Source organism: Otolemur garnettii, unplaced genomic scaffold (genome assembly GCF_000181295.1).
Source record: "Otolemur garnettii isolate 467f Iridium unplaced genomic scaffold, OtoGar3 scaffold00006, whole genome shotgun sequence".
NCBI lineage: Eukaryota > Metazoa > Chordata > Mammalia > Primates > Galagidae > Otolemur > Otolemur garnettii.
The window spans coordinates 15,313,302-15,328,234 of record NW_003852401.1 but is presented as its reverse complement, the minus strand read 5'-3'; positions in this window follow the sequence as shown (position 1 = coordinate 15,328,234).

The window sequence follows — 14,933 nt, the reverse complement described above, 5'->3', positions numbered from 1 at the left end:
CTAAAGGAGAGCCCAAGAAATGTAAATAATCTTATTTCCAGCATTACCACAGCAGGGACTAGCCATTTGATACTGTTCTAGTCATAATACAGAGGATGCAAAATATATATACCTACACGTTTTAAGAAAGGAAAATAATCAAGTCACGTTTGAATTCAGCCATTATAAAGGACGCTCAAACACGAATTGTATTCATCTGTTGCTATTGGTATATGATGAGTAGTACAGTTTTAATGTAGTTTTCTCCTTTCTTTAAATGTGTATACATTTTTTGGCACCCTGTGGTATACGTGGTATAGGGAGGTTGAGGAGAAAGCAAAAGTGAGAAAAGCAGAGAGACTCTGATAAGATAAAAGAGAAACGGTGTATGCCACACCCCACACATGCATCTGGATTTTTCTTGTCTAAAATGACACCTATTTGTCAAAGTAGTGATCCAATTATACTGATAGAAAAATGCCAATAGAATCACAGAGATGCCAATCCATGCATCAATAAGTCTACTGTAATTGATTAACTGGAAATTTCTTGCTATGTGTAATACACACTTTCTATTTTAAACCACTCTAAGTCTGATTCTCTGTTATATGCAGATAAATCCACACCAAACTCATAAAGATGATTGATATTAATATTACTTTCCTAGGGAATTAAAATTTCTCTCTGAAGTGATAATATCTTAACCAGCTCCACTAGCAAATAAAAATTTTGTGCTCAGCAATTATCAGAACACAGTGACAAATATTTGCTAGTATTGATGCACTTGTTAAAATGTAAATATTATTATGTTTACACATGTTAATTTTAAATACCAGATAAACTGTAAGCTAAAGATTCAAATCATACCATATATTTAATAATTTTTTTCCATTATTCAGAAATAAAAATAAGCAGGTTTCTCTGATAGTAGTGGATTATCAGAGCTCATTTAACATTAACGTCACTGAAGCTGATATACAACTCTTACTGTTGAACTTAAATAACTTTTTTTTTTGGTTGGAGCTGGGTTTGAACCTGCCATCTCTGGGATATGGGGCCAGTGTCCTACTCCTTTGAGCCACAGATGATGCCCTTAAATGACTTTTATAAAGAAAATAAAAAGAAATAAAAGCAAATATAGGGTTTCTAATTTTACATACTATCAGATTATTTAATTAAAATTCTGATTGTTTTATCTACACTGGCTATATCCACCTTTAAAATATTGGCATGCCAAACAACTTTGGTTGTGATAACAGATCTGTGTATCACAGATCAAGAACACATAAGTCATTTCAGCTAGAATCAAACAGGTACTGCTGTAAAATCCAGTAATTCAGAGTAATTCAGTAGTTAACAAGATAAGCAAAATAACAAAAGTCTATCTCTTACAAAAAATACCATGTATAGAAGTAATTCTCTAATGCAATTATTACCACCTAGGTACTCAGTGATTTGGAGTCCTTTAAGGTTTGACATCAACTTTTTATTATGAGGATTTTGTCCAAATTTCCTTGGCAAAAAAACACGAGAGACTGGAGGATATCACACTAAAAATTAAATACTTCAAGGAATAATATACATCACCATCCTCATCACAAGTAGTCATAGGCTCACATAAAATTACAAGTATTCAAAAAAGTGTGCACATACATGTGTCTCAAAACAGAAGAGGATCAGAGATCTAGGAATTTGTGACAAGCATCCAAGCGGCTAACTAGCATTAACACCTAATCCCACCAAATGAACTAACCAATGTTTCGTAATAAGTCCTTGATAACTTAACTTTTAATAGTTGCTATTTTAGAATTGTTTTCCCATGGATTAACCAGTAAAAACAGCCCAAATATTGAATAATTGAATCTCCAATTTTTTTATACACTCTCCTGAAATATTTTATATCTTAAAATGTAGAAGAGCATTTATTCCAGAAAATAATTCAGTTATAGAACACCTGGGCTTCTTCGGATGCTTTTCTTTTCTAGTCTTGTACTGACCTAACAATTTAGGAAGCAGTGTTTGTCCTGTGTCAAAGTGCTTTCTCAACTGCATAGCAGTTTTCATTTAATCTATTCCAGATAGCAACTATCAATACACTCTCTAACTCATTCTTCCTTTCTATGACTTTTTCTTTAAAAAAGAAATCTGTTCTCTGACTTAACACCAATATCCTTGCCTAAAATTAACTACCACTTTTTTCTCTCCTACTTCTAAAGCTCTGTATATATTTATAAATAACAACAGAAGAAACACATAGATAAGAATTAGATGTATGTGTATATATATATGAGTGCACACTCATATATATATGAGTGTGCGTGTGTGTGTGTGTTTGCATACACACATACATATATAAGGTCGGACTTATCCCCAAAAAGTGCTACATACCTATTGCTGAATATCACTAGGGGCACCTTTGAAATACTCCCCTTGGGAAGCGATGCACCAAGCCAGTGCCTAGTCCACCCTTCAAAGCAATTTTGAACCTCTTTATCTGTAATGATCATCAGAGTGGTTATTTGAGATATGACAATAAAGTTTGTGAACTCGCCACCATGCACTTAGTTCGGTAGCACCATATAAACAATATGAAGCCTTCTGTAAGGTTTCATAACCTTGCTATATCAATGTGTCACAACTGTATTCATATTAATGTGTGGTGGTGTCTTGCTGAGTGGTGTTCGTTATTGTTGTTATATGTCACATGATTATAGCTCTGATGGCCATCCCAAAATCGCTTTGCAGGGTGGACTAGGCACTGGCATCAGTGCATAGTTTTCCAAGGGGAGTACTTAGAAGTTGACTAGAGTAATATTCAGCAGTGCCTTAGGTAGCACTTTTACTAGGATGAGTTTATGAATTTAATGTCAGACCTTTGTGTATATGCACAAATATACATTAGGTGAATTTCATAACGTGGTTAAAAGTGCACTTAATTCAGAATAAGAATTTTAAATGACTCAATGAGTGATTTTGTGTTATAACCTTGTAAATTTTTAGATGTTAAAACAATTTGAGTGAGAATTCTGCTTTTCTCTGAGGTGTAATAAAAAGGACAGGATTTACTCTTTGCCTTAAACAACTAAACAATAGAAAACTATATATAAAAAGACAGGCATGGTGGCTCATGCCTGTAATCTCAGCACTTGAGAGGCCGAGGCAGGCAGATTACTTCAGCTCAGAGGTTCAAGACCAGTCCGAGCTATCGGGAGACCCTTTCTCTAAAAAAATAGCCAGGCATTGTGGCAGGTGCCTGTAGTCTAGCTACTAGGGAGGTTGAGGCAAGAGAATCACTTTAGCCCAGGAGTCTGAGGTTGCTATGACCTATGATGCCATGGCACTCTACCAAGGGTGAAAAAGTGAGACTCTGTCTCAAAAAAAAAAAAATAATAATCTGGTATTAAATATACTAGACATCTGATAATAATGAATAATGACCCTCAGAGATGTAGAAAAGCCAGGGAGCACCATGGCTGTCCCAGCTCACTGCCTTGAGAGACTCCCAGTGACAGCACAGGAGGGGGAAATCCAGAAGGAACCTGGTGGATACTCTGATATGAGGAGGTGAAGCTGAGAATCCAGAGATTAAAAAAAAAAAAAAAAATGGCCAGAATTCACAGGAAGTGCACTGAAAAACAGAGAACTAACCAGGAAAAAAAAAGACCCTACAAATCTGCACAGATCAGCAGAGTACTAATCATTAAATATGCATGAGGAAATTACACATGGCGGGGGAAGAAGATACCTCAAAAACTTACAGAATAATCATCAGGCATTCACCCGGGGCCAGGAATAGAGCCTGCTCCCACCAACCAGACTAACAACATTAGCAAAATGTTAGACAGAGTATTCAGGAAGGTCTTGCCTTACTGGGAAATAATTAACCACATACTGAATAGTTCTTTGGACTAGGCTAAGAAATAATAAAAGTGAGACAAAAAACACATTAGCCCATTTCAAGTAATGTAACTGCATTTCAGAGTAAAGGTGAAGAATTTTAACAGGAATTCAGAAATATCTAGCACTCAACAAGGTAAAATTCACAATGTTGATTATCGCGGTGAGGTTAATCTGGCTTAAAAATATAGCAAGGAAATATGATTTATAATGAGGAGAAAAATCAATCAGTTTAAACTAACACAGAGATAGCATAGGTGTTAGATAATAAGGGAAGTTATAAATGCATCATTATGCCTGTATTCCATACATCTGAAAATTAAGGAGCTACCAAGATGTTATAAAAAGAAGACCAAAAGTGATTTTCTAGATATAAAAACTATACTATCTGAGATGAGCCATATGCTGGATGGGGCTAGTAGCAATGTAGCCAAGGAAAAAATATTAGACACAATGAAATTGATTCTATAGGAACAGAGATTGTCAAAAGAGAAATACTAGGTACAAAAGGAAATTTTAAAAAGTCTCTTGGTGCAATGTGAGAAACTTCAAAAAGTCTATTTTATGTAAATTAGGAGAGAGAACAAAAAATTGATAGAATGTTTCCCATAAATTCTCCATATTTGATAAAAACTATAATGCTACAGATCCAAAACTCAACAAATTCCAAACACAAGAAACATGAGGAAAACAACATAGAAACACATTAAAATTATTTTTTCAAACCCAGAGTTTAAGAAGAAAATCTTAAAATGAATCATAAAGAAAACACATTATGTACAGAGAAACAAAAATGAGGATCACAGCTGATTTCCCTGCAGAAAACATAAAAAGAAAAAGATAATAGAGCAACAGCTTTAAAGTATTTGAAAGATAATTAACTTAGAATGCCTAATTCAAAATATATATAAAAAATGAAGATGAATTAAAAATCCTTTTGCATACAGAAACTCTGAAAGAGTTCATCACCTTCTAACTTTCACTGAGACAAATATTAAAAGGAAAACCACATGGGTGAATTATAAGACTTTAAAAAAAAGTTTACATTTCTTTAAAAAACAAAACTTATGTCTTAAACAAAAATAATAAATTTGAGGGGGTTTGTAACATAAGTAAAAGCAAAAACACATAGAACTTCACGGGTAAGTATAACAGGGTATAAACATAGCAGTCTCCTTTGCAATAAGAGTATCACTAATCTGTCTCATTAATTAATGAAACAAACAGAAATACCACTAATAAGAGTACAGTAGGCTTGAATAGCACTATTCACACAACTAAATTGGCACTTTTAGAATATTTCATCCAACAACACCAGGATAGACAATTTTTCAAGTATTCTTGGAACATTTAACAACATAGGTGATATTCTGAACCATAAAAGAAACTTCAAGACATTTAAAATAATTCAATTGATATAAAATGTTTTCCACGTGACAATGCACTTAAGTTGGAAGACAATAAAAGAAAGATAATTACATAATTTCCAAATAACAAAAACCAAGGAAAGTATTTATGAAAAGACCGTGAGTTATAGAGCACATCAAAAGGGAATCCAGGAAGTATTTGGAACAGATTTTTAATAAAAGCACAACTGTTAGGAGCTCAGCTGAGCTGGGAGCGTGTTAAGCTGCTGGATGTTGTCATAGCTAATTAAAACACCAAGCCATAGATGAAAGGGGGCGTATTTAATCTCATCCTGTGATAGTGCAAGCAAGAGCCTAAAACTGGAGGAAGTATTGGCTTCCCTGTTCCAATTTTCCCATGGAATGGCACACCAATAGAGGGCAAAATATTAATAGATCAGCACAGACGTGGGGGTTCTTTATTGTTGAGGGAGCGTCTATCAAAAAAGCTCCAGCAGTTTTGCAAACTGTGAATGGGGAATGAAGAGGAAGATCAGAAGTTGAAAAATACTGGGTATTGTGTCAGAGTGGACAAAAGTGTCTTTAAACTTGCCACATTAAAACCTCTGGAGATGCCATTAAGACTTCAGCCAAGGGCTCAGTTAAAGAGACCTGGGAACGGAGGTATTTATACTACGTATGCCAAAAGCGCACCAAGACTAATATCCCAAAGCCCACCAGGTAAAGCTTTTGTAATTGCCCATACTGGGGCCTGAAATCATACATAGATTTTTAATGAGAAGCTGGACTTCTCAACAACACCATACTGAATTGCAGTGATACAGAAATGCAGTAATTAGGGTAATATTGATAGCAATAGACATCTTTATTGAAAGAAGAAAGGTCTTAAATTCATGGCCTCAGCATAAGAGCCAGGCACAGTGAGCACATCTGTAATCCCAGCTACTTGGGAGGCTGAGGTAGGAAGATTGCTTGAGCCAAGGAGTTCAAGACCTGCTTAGGCTGAATTGGGGGCAAGGAAAAGAGAGGAAGGGATGAGAAATGAGGCCCCAACTCCTGCTACTGATAGCCTCCTGATCCCCCTCCCCCCAAAAAGACAAACATGTGGAAATGGGGAAAAGGAGAAGTCTCACTGGCACCCTGGGGCCTTGCAAAAACAGGACAAGTGACTCCACTGTCTTAAAAATATTTTTGTTTAGCTAGTTGACCAGTAACTGCAGTTGCCATACATCTGCTTCTTATATACTAGTTGTGAAATCCAGTCGCTTGCTTCTGTGCCTGCATCATTAATCCTATAAAAACTGTGTCTATGCTGGTTGGGACTGCGTTTCTGACTTAAGAAGGCAGTTGGCTGCCCAGTCTAAATAAAAGACTCCCATTGGTTTCTTATAACTAATTTGTTTGTGGTTCCTTTTCACTCGCTCCATAACAAGGCAACATAATAAGACCCTATCTCTATTTAAAGGAAAAAACGAAATAAATTTTCAAAAAATGAAAAAAGCAATTATTTCATAAGCAAACAGAAAATCTATCAAAAATAATAGAAAAAAGAATTAAAAAGTAGCAAATAAAACCAAAGATGTTGTAATCAACAGATAAATAAAAGCAATAAACTTCTACTCATTGATCAGAAAGAAAAGAGAGGAGATTCAAATTATCAATAACATAAATAAGAAAGGGTATGTAACTGAAGATGCTACAGATATTAAAAAGATAATAAACCAGATGTGCAATGAGGCAAAAAAAATTCTTAAAAAATAAAAACATCTGTTCTCAGGAAGACATAGGTTACCTCAACAGTCATGGATATTAAGTAATTTACATTTATAATTAAAAACATTCCTATGATGTCAAGCTGCAGGCAAAAGTCTTCATGATGAATTTTACCAAACACTATGGAAAAAAGTAAACTACTTCTACTAATTCTTCCATGAAACTTGAAGCAGAAGGCCTGCTTCCTAATTTCTAATGAATATTTTGGGGAGAGATCTGTCCTGATATCAATTTTAGGCAAAGATATTGTAATGTAAGAAAACTACATACCAGTATTTCTATGGATGCAAAGATTCTGAGTGAAATTTTAGCACATTGAATCCAACAATACTTATAAAAGATAATACATCATAATCAACTGGCATTTAATACCAAGGATACAGGACTGGATGTAACATTCAAAAATCCAAATTAAAATCCATATGGTCATCTCAATAAGGTAAGAAAAGCATTTGAGAAATTCCAACATCAATTTTCATGTTCTCTGAAAATAGGAATAAATAGAAGGTAATTTTCTTAAAGGAAATCTGAGAAATACGGTTAACTTCAGAATACGGTTAACATCATCAATAGTGAAAGACTGCAGTTTTCCACCTAGGTCAGGAATGAGAAGAGGACTTTTGCAGTGATGAGTACCTCACACTGTTCATAGTGACAGTTCTTCAGTGGTGGTAGAAACTGTGGCATTCTGTGGATCCAGACTGCACATGTGGCCTGGTCTCCACAGTGCTCCCTACTGCCTGAGCAACTTCTCATTCCTATGTGTTCTATGAGCTTCATCTCTAGTCTTCCCATCATGCCTATGAGATCTGATTGGCTAGAGCCCATGAATGTTGAGGATAACCTTACATTCCAATCTAAGATTAAAATTAATTAAAATTAATTCAAATGGAATAATAGTTACTTTTATTTGTCCAACCTTAATGTTACAAATATATTTTGTGGTCTTTTTTATTTATTTTGAGATGGTGATACATTTTCCAAAGTACAAGATGATTTAATTTCAAAGAACAGGAAGTCAATACAGGAGAGTTATTTGTGAAATTTATCTTTTATAAACTCACACTAGATTTATAACTTGAGTCTAGCCACCAATAGATAAAAGTGGGAATTCAATTTTCCTATCTTTTATCACCTAACTCCAGTAAGGTTAGCCCGTATCACAAAATCCCCAAACCAGAGATGCTGGCGTGGATGTGGAGAAAAGGGAACACTTCTACACTGCTGATGGGAATGCAGACTAATTTGTTCCTTTTGGAAAGACATCTGGAGAACACTCAGAGAACTAAAAACAGACCTGCCATTTGATCCTATAATTCCTTTATTAGGTATATATCCAGAAGACCAAAAATCACATTACAATAAAGATATTTGTATCAGAATGTTTATTGCAGCCCAATTCATAATTGCTAGGTCATGTAAGAAGCCTAAGTGCCCATCGATCCACGAATGGATCAGTAAACTGTGGCATATGTATACCATGGAATATTATGCAGCCCTAAAGAAAGATGGAGACTTTACCTCCTTCATGTTTACATGGATGGAGCTGGAAAATGTTCTTCTTAGTAAAGTACCTCAAGAATGGAAGAAAAAGTATCCAATGTACACAGCTCTAATTTGAAACTAATTTATAGCTTTCATAGGAAAGATATAACCTAATTATAGCCTTAGAATATGGGGAGAGGGAAGGGAGGGATGAGGGTGGGTGGGTGGAGGGAGGGTGATTGATGGGGTTACCTCTATGGTTTATCTTACAAGAGTATAAGTGAATCTTTCTAAAAGCAGAGTATGAATGTCTTAATAACTAAGAAAATGATAAAGGCTACGTTAACCAGTTGGATGAATTCCTAATTGTATATGAAAACATCACACTGTACCCCATGATTGCATTAATGTACGCAACTATGATTTAAAAAAAAAAAAAAAACTTTGCTATCTTTAATATAAAGAAAAAGTTCTACCTTTGGCTGGTGGGAGATCAATTATATTATTTAAGCCAATTAACTTTTATATATAAAGAGAAACATGTTTTCTGCCACATTGAAAGGATTCAACAAGCAGCCTTGTGCATGTCCGTGTGCTGTTATTAAAGGAGCACAGGAATACTCCCACTCTCCCCACAATCAAGTGGTGTATCTTTCTCCTCTGAAAATAATTGTCAGAGTGCTGAGACCACTAACAGATTCAGATTGTGACTACAGGGAACAAAAAGCACCAAAAATATAATCAGGCACCAACTGACAGAGATTAATGACTCTGGATGTGAGAAATGTGGAGGCTTATAGCAGAGGAGGGGGTATGGTGTGGAGTGTAAAGCCTGTGAGCTCAGAATTCATGCAACTTGGGGCTTTGGACCATTGGGACCATTACTATGTTATTTCCATTTTCTCTTCAAATTTTATTACCCTCTGTGAGGAAAAATATAGACTCTTTGGAATAAAATATTAAGCTCTACAATCATTTTATGAGTTTGACATATACATATGCATACAGAGATTTAGAATTTCTATGTTTTGGATTGAAAAAAAAAGGTATGGGGAGCCTAAAAATACTTGAATGTGAGTCTGGTACCTTCTCGGTTTATGACTTAGAAATACATATTGTTATTCTTTCATCTCCTGAGTGATGAAGTGATGACGGCAAGCCAAATTAATTCCTGGAAAGAATCAGAAAACACTTGTTTCTGTATGAAGTGTGTGAAAGTCTCCAGAATATACTACATATCAAATTGTTAAAAATAGTTTTTGTGCAATAATTTCTGTGCTTTAACTTTCAGTTGGTGTTTAAGATCTCAAGTTTACCAATTATATCATAAGAAAAGCTCCTACTCTTTTAGGAGTTTAGGAATGTTTTAAAAAAAAAAAAAGTGTCATTAATCTCCTACTCCTTTAAGTTTGACCATCCTGATATTTTCAGGATATTTGGAGGATGATTTTTTTCTGAGTTAGCGCACAGACAATGAACAAAGATGTGGGTTTTTTTTTTTTTTTTCTTCTTTCTTTCTTTCTTTCTTTTTTTGAGACAGAGTCTCACTTGGTCATCCTTAGTAGAGTGCTGTGGTGTCACACAACTCACAGCAACCTCAAACTCCTGGGCTTAAGCAATTCTCATGCCTCAGCCTCCCAAGTAGCTGGGACTACAGGCACTCACCACAACACCTGACTATTTTTTAGAGACAGGGTCTCACTCTGGCTCAAGCTGGCCTGGAACCTGTGAGCTCAGGCAATCCACCTGCCGTGACTCCCAAGTGCTGGGATTACAGATGTGAGCCACCGCACTCGGCCTGTTTTTTTTTTTCTTTCTTTCTTTTTCCTTTCTTTTCTTTTTTGTTCTTTTTCCTTCCTTTGCTTCTTAATTCCTTCTCTCTTTCCCTTTCTTCCTTTCTTCCTTTCCTTTTCTTTTTCTTCTTCCTACCTTCCTTCTCACCCTTTCTCTTTCACTCTCTCTCAGGCTGGCCTCACACAGTTCTGACCCTCCTGCCTCAGTCTACCTGGGACTGTAGGCATGTGCCACTGAGCAAAGCTAGTTTTCTTTCCATATTAATCATTGATGACTTAAATTTCATTAAATTTGTGGACCCCAGAAGTGTTCTCACTGACACTATGAACAACATATTAAAAACACATTTTTACTGTCACAAAAATTTTTCTGATGTTTCTACCTCTCCTAGGTTACTTCTCTAATGTATCATCTATTCCTATGCGTAATTTTCTTTCTTTCTTTCTTTCTTTCTTTCTTTCTTTCTTTCTTTCTTTCTTTCTTTCTTTCTTTTGGAAATGAAAGAATAAAAGGTGTTTATATGCAGAGATAAAATGAATGCTTAAGAATTATAGGTTAATAAGGAAATTTATGGCATTTCCAGTTTGAAATGCTTACAAATACAAGAAGCATTAGTTTTTTTAGTCAGAAGAGTTCTTCATTAAACACAAGTACATATATCATAAAATAAAGTATAAAGCCCGTGCATATTGGAACATGTGTGGAGATTTTCATTCACATATCCACATTGGATTTTTTCAAACAATAAAGTAAATACTAAATTTAGGAGGAGAGATACAATTTTCCATTTCTTCGGACTACCTAAGTCAAAATACAAGGAATAAAAATACATTTTTATGTTCTTTCATGATAATAAAAATTAAATTTACTGAATATTGCTTTATCTTCTTCATGTTATTGCTCAAAATATCTCTTCCTCTGTGAAACATTTTCTGATTATTGTATTTAAATCATAATCTTACCTTAATATGCCTTACTTGTCTTTTCTGCCTCTTTTAATTTTTTTTTTCATAATGGCACTTATGACCTTACACATTTTACTACATAATCCATCATATGTAGTATAATGTAGTATTATGAAGTCCAGAAAAGCAGAGATTTTTATCCAGCCACCTCAGTGTGCTTTAGAAATGCTGCCACAATGTAGGCTCTGAAAAACATTTGATGAATGAATGAATGAAACAATTATCTGTCAGGGATTATATTAAATGCTAAAAATACTTTACTTCAGTATGTTTTCACAACAATCTTCAATATACTATTCCTAACTGATTTTGGTCAGAAGAAAATGAATCTTACCGAGTTTAAGAAGCTGCCCAAAATGACACATAGTCTGATTCCAAAATGTATAATCTTGTTCAGTAATATCAATGTTTCTGTAGCAAAATTAGTAAAATAGTAAAATAAGAATGGAACTTATTTAGAAATTGACTTAGCGTTTCATCATACTTTTTGCAAGTGGGAAGGTATTAGAGCTGTGTTATAGTCATATTAACCAATGAATATAATTCCTGTAATATAATATGAGTAGATAGAAGCCAGATGATAAACATATTAGCATAAGGGACAGTTATAATAATATGCATAATTGTCTTCTTTGCTTTTTCTAACCATTTCATAGCACATTTTTGAAAAGAAGCTTCTTTACTCATATTTTTTCTTTCATCCTGTTTTGAAAAAATCCTGTGGTAATATAGTAAAAACACACTCTTAACTGAGATGGTGTCCAGAGACCAAAGAATGACTCAAGCTAGTCCAGCCTGGTGAGTTATGTTAGCTTCTTAGAGGTCCCTTACACAGGCTGCTGCTGACTCCTGGGCAGCACAGGGCCTCCCCAGAGAGTTACTGTATACCTGCACAGCCTACCCCCATCATCCTAGTACCTTTTCAATTGCCATCTTGTGTTCTCATATAAATAGCTTAAGCATGGGCAACCATCCTGTGCCTTCCCACAACTCATGTTTGTTAGTGGTAATATAATTCCCTATTAGGCAAGGATTTTAGTATTACACTTAGCCAAAGGGTACTGTAGGATAGCAAAAGCTATCTCCACTGGTTTACAAGGGCTCATGGGACCTTGTGATTTTTCTTGGTATTTCCTATGTTTATGTTAATCCATTGCTTTTCCATTGCCATTAAGCCTGCAGTGTCAACTTTTCCCAGTGGGGAACCACTTTCTTTCCCTCATGAGCATTTAATGGCACATTAAGTTCTCAAAATACAGGACAATTTATTAAGTCATATAATACACCTCCAATATGTCTAAGGAAGAATAATTGTGTGTACTTCTTTTCTATGCAGCAGTCATTTTTTAAGTGACAAAATAAAAAGTTGTAGCTACAGATAGAATAGCTTAATACATCAATTCTTAAGTATGCTAGAAAGAAATATATTTTATAATAGATTTATTTAAATTTTTAGATATTTCTTTTCTCTTTCTTTCCCTAGAAGTGACTATATAGAGCAAGACCATGAAGGTAATTCATTCAAATTCCAATTACTTTAAAAAATCAAATATCTTGCATCATGGGTGTCTACTAATCAAGGAAAAGGTATATCATTGATAGAGTCAACTTGGGAATAAAGGGAACCATTAAATACAAAATTAACATATTTACTGCCTTACTGCCTTTTCATTTTACTGGTGTAAAGGCAGGTTTTGTTTTCATGAATGTATTAGTCAGTATAAGGATTAAGATAAGTCAGATGGACCTTGAGACTTTCAAATTTAACTGTATTGTCAACTCTTGTTCTTTGTGAACCACTAATTATTCCGTTTTAGGTACCCCAAGGGAGGCTTTTCTCCTTTCATTGCTTACTAGTAAAGTTCTGCTAAATTAAAACTGGCTTTATCTATTGAGTGAATTAACAAATGTGACACTACCTTTCAAGAACCGCTTTTCACAAGGAATGTCAGACAAAATTAGAATTCCCATTTGATCCTGTAATCCCATTACTAGGCATCTACCCAGAAGAAAAAAAAAAATCCTTTCATCATAAGGATGTTGGCACTAGACTGCTTATCACAGCTCAATTTATAATCACCAAAATGTGGAAACAACCTTAATGCCCACCAACCCAGGAATGGATTAACAAGCTGTGGTATATGTATACAATAGAATGCTATTCAGCCACTCAAAAGATGGAAACTTTATATCTTCTGTATTAACCTGGATGGAGATGGAACACATTCTTCTTAGTAAAGCATTACAGGAATGGAGAAGCAAGAATCCAATGTACGCAATTCTAATATGAAGGCAGTAGATGAGCTAACACAAGGTGGGGGGTAAGGGAATGAGGGAGCCAGGAAAGGGAAGCAGGGAAGAAGATTGGAAGTCATGGTGTATTGCACACCTTTTGAGGGCAGAACACAATTATAAGAGGGACTTATCTCACAATGCAATCAGGGTAACCTAATTCTTTGTACCCTCAATGAATCCTAAACAATTAAAAAAAAAAATCCTGGGCAGTGCCTGTGGCTCAAAGGAGAAGGGTGCTGACCCCATATATGGGAGGTGTCGGGTTCAAACCCAGCCCTAGCCAAAAACTGCAAAAAAAAAAAAAAATCCCAAATCAAAAACACCCAGACCAGGTCAACAATTTGAAAAAATTAATTCAGAAGAGACCACCTGAAATTTTTTCATGTAACATCTAAATATGCATTACATTTTTAAATTTTAGAAATATTGCATAATTATTAGAGAAAAATAAATATCAAAATTGTTACAATAATCTACTAATTAGCCACACAGAAAATTAGCATTCATAAGGCATTCTCTAAATTTTTCTTCATTATTATGAGTAAGGAAAATAAGATTAAATTAAAACATTCATTTTAAAAATCTATTTTTACTGGCATGTTTTTCCATGCCAGTAAATACTAATTTGTTATTATTAATTTTGTATAATCTTATGTATTAATGCTTTAAAGAAAAAATACTAAGTTATTTAACCTAGGTTACTTTTTTTCAGATTAATATGAGGTTACAAACGATTAGGTTATGTTTTCATTTATTAAGTAAAGTCTATGTTGTAGTTGATCTTGGAACATAGTTTACTTCTCTTGTGAATATAGTAAGGGGAATAATGATACGGTACTTTCTAGTTAACACTTGGAAAGCATTTACTTCAGTTTTTTAAACAAAACTGATTGCCTGAAACAAACTAATTTCAGGCCGTATTTTGAATTCAAGTATATTGTTTGCTAGGGCTCCCATCACAAAATACTACAAACTGGCTGGCTTAAGAACAGAAAGTGATTTCCTCACAGACCTAGAAGCTGGAAGTCCAAGATCAAGGTGTTAACTGGTTTAGTTTCCTCTGAAATCTCACCCTCTGGTTTGCAGATGGCTGTTTTCTCCTGGATACTCACATGTCTTTGGTGTCTCTGTGTCCAGATTTACTTTTCTGGTAAGATTAAATTAGGTCCCACCTGGAGGCCCTCTTTATTCGTTTAATCACTTCTGTAATGGCTCTATCTTCAAATAAAGTCACATTCTGGGTTTCTGGGGTTAGGGTTTCAACAAAGGGGACATAATTCAGCCTTTGACAAGACCAGCTCCTGTGAAGCCAGCTAAGTCCTGGTCATAGTCTAAGTCTGATTTACAACCACTTTACAACAAACAATTTAAATGTCAA